The following is a 2,727-nucleotide window of genomic DNA, read 5'->3' as shown; positions in this document are numbered from 1 at the left end:
CTGCGAATAGGTTGGGACAACAGAAAACCCCATCCAGCCTGTTACGCTGGCCAGCATGAATAGAAGTGAACCACGTGTTAATTTAGGAAAAAATGTTGTCATTAGGGTGAGTTCTGTATTGAAGACAAGTTCAGGTGATATACTTTTTAGCTCTAGTGTAGATGGGGGTCTAAAAACTACAAGGCTCCACTGACTGAGTCATTCATTTCTCCCTCATATCTTGTTTGTTTCTATCATACCTGCTCATCCACATCACGTTTGTTTACCCCAAACTCTTCCAGTGAGTCTGTTCACAGTTGCAGTAACATGGCTCAGCGTGTTAAGGCAAGTTTAGCCTCAGGATGTTGCTTTCCAGTAGCCAGTGTCAGCTCAGTTCCCCCTCAGGAGATTTTCAGGGCAGTCACTAGAACTATGTCTACAATTAAACTGAGTGAAGAAACTATTGAAGATGCCTAGTGCTAATGCTCCTAACGGGCTTCTGGATAATTGCAATATATGAGGCACTGTATTGCGAGACGAAGTTAAAACTGACTGAACTGGTGCTGCTGCAATGCTTTTGGCTTCATGTACGTTCTGGGAAGAAATCAATATAGGTTGCACAAGCCCAGCCAGATGAGTTATAGACCCCATCCCAAAATGCCTGGCAGAGTTGTTGGTATGGACACAAGAAGTACAGACATTGCAAGCTCCATGCGAAAGTTCTTGTTTTATAACTTCCATCTTCTTGTTTCACGAAACCTATTACCTCATACCGCATATCGTGGAGATTATTTTTTCTCTTTTGGAGGAGCCTGAAGCTAAGGTGTTACATATTCTGCAATTGCAGAATGTAGAATTTTTCTTTTATCAATACAATGTTGTTTCATATACTTTATTAGAAAGGAGCTGTGGAGGCCACTAGGGAGTGCCAGGTCTCTTGGCGGGGGTGTACACAGTCCATCCTGCTATTGGCCAGAATCTTAGCTATAGGATTCTTGCCAGTTACGCTTCCACAGCTATGTTTCTGCTATGACTACACCTTCTTACAGAACAAGATTTATATGTCATTTTTTACTGACTTTTATACACTCTACATATCCCATTAATTTCCAGTACAACAGAGCAGCAATGCAAGTACAACGGAGAAAAGCTAAGTGAAACAATTGTAAATATAGTAATATTCATTTGCTCAAAATTTCACTCATATGTAAAAGCTATTGGAATCTTTTCTGGCAAATACAAAGTCATGATTGCTTTTAATTTGGTTGCTTCTAATTGACCACTGAAATATCCTACGAAAGCCCTTGTGGGGAGTACTCAAGAAAAATAAAATCCATAGGTAGAAGAAGAAACTGGTCATCAGCCCTTCACATCTAAAATTTTAGGATGACTGCACTAGCATCTCTTTCCTGTACATTTTTTGTAAAATGAGTGTGAAAATACTACCTTACAAAACAGTTAAATCCAATCTAGGGAAACAAGCATGGTCCACAACAAAAAAATTTCCTTACCACACCAAAAAAAAAAAAGATTGCCTGTTCTCATGCACAATGCTTGCTTAAATATATTAATACTACTTGATTCACCCAAATGGATTTGTTGAGATGATAAAGCAACTTTTGACTGTAGAAATCTCTATTTTTTAAGATATTTTCTTTTTCTAGATTAGTTCATTCAAATTTGAGAGACTAAATGAGAATAGAACAAGCAGAAAGCTCATCTTTCTGTTACAACCTCTGCTTTGTTCTGGGGGGCTGGGGGGAACATTTGAGCCCTATGAATTACAAATTTCTGTTCAGTTTTAGACCTGCTTTTCCATGATGATCCTTTCTTCCTTCCTACAGTTTCTCTTGATTTCACAAAACCAACAAATTGTAAAAGGACAGGAGGTACTCACCTTCCTGGTTGGAAGGCTCCTACATCATTTTTACCCCCAAAAGTGAGAGTTAAAATATCAGCCTTACTTGTACCTATTCATGTTAAAAAAGGGTAATAAGGATCCTTACGAAAAATATTTAATGCACATGTGCAGAACTAACCAATTGTGTAAGTTTAATAATTCAGCTGTTTTAATTTTTTTCCAAACACTAAAAGCAACTAGACCAACACATTAGTTTCAATTGCATGTAGAATATCAATAGCTGACCTTAAGGATGAACTGTTCTTTCAATGAAATTGATATGAATATCTGGACTGCAAGCTTAGTTGACGTTCAGCATAGAACAATTTTTTGAGAATTTACAAATGCCTAAAATAATAGTTTATCATAGAAATGTTGACATCCCCCTCAATCTGATGGTTCAAATATGTGACTATAAAACCCAGACAAAATTGCATGTAAACAACTCCATTTTGCCATAATTTATGTGGCACTTGCATTGGACTACTAAAGGAAATTTTGGCAAATTATAAAACTATGTCAGAGAAGTTATATGAAAATTGTATTCTGCCCTTCCAAAAAACATCCCATGGCTCAGAAGACTGGCAGGAACAAAAAGGGCTGAATTCCTAGAAATGGGGCAGAGATCAAGTAAAAGGAGTTGAACTTGCCAAAATAAGCAAATTTGGCATATTCTTCTCTTCCAAAAACAAAAAAATGCCAAAAGAGCAGGGCAACTTCAGCTCTGCCCTCATTTAAGCACATTATCTTAAACTCTTGAATTTTGCAAAAAGAACAGGAGTACTTGTGGCACCTTAGAGACTAACAAAGGTATTTGAGCATAAGCTTTTGTGGGCTACAGCCCATTT

Source organism: Terrapene carolina, unplaced genomic scaffold (genome assembly GCF_002925995.2).
Source record: "Terrapene carolina triunguis isolate 2854851 unplaced genomic scaffold, T_m_triunguis-2.0 Scaffold88, whole genome shotgun sequence".
NCBI classification, from domain to species: Eukaryota; Metazoa; Chordata; order Testudines; family Emydidae; genus Terrapene; species Terrapene triunguis.
This window is presented reverse-complemented; position numbering follows the sequence as displayed.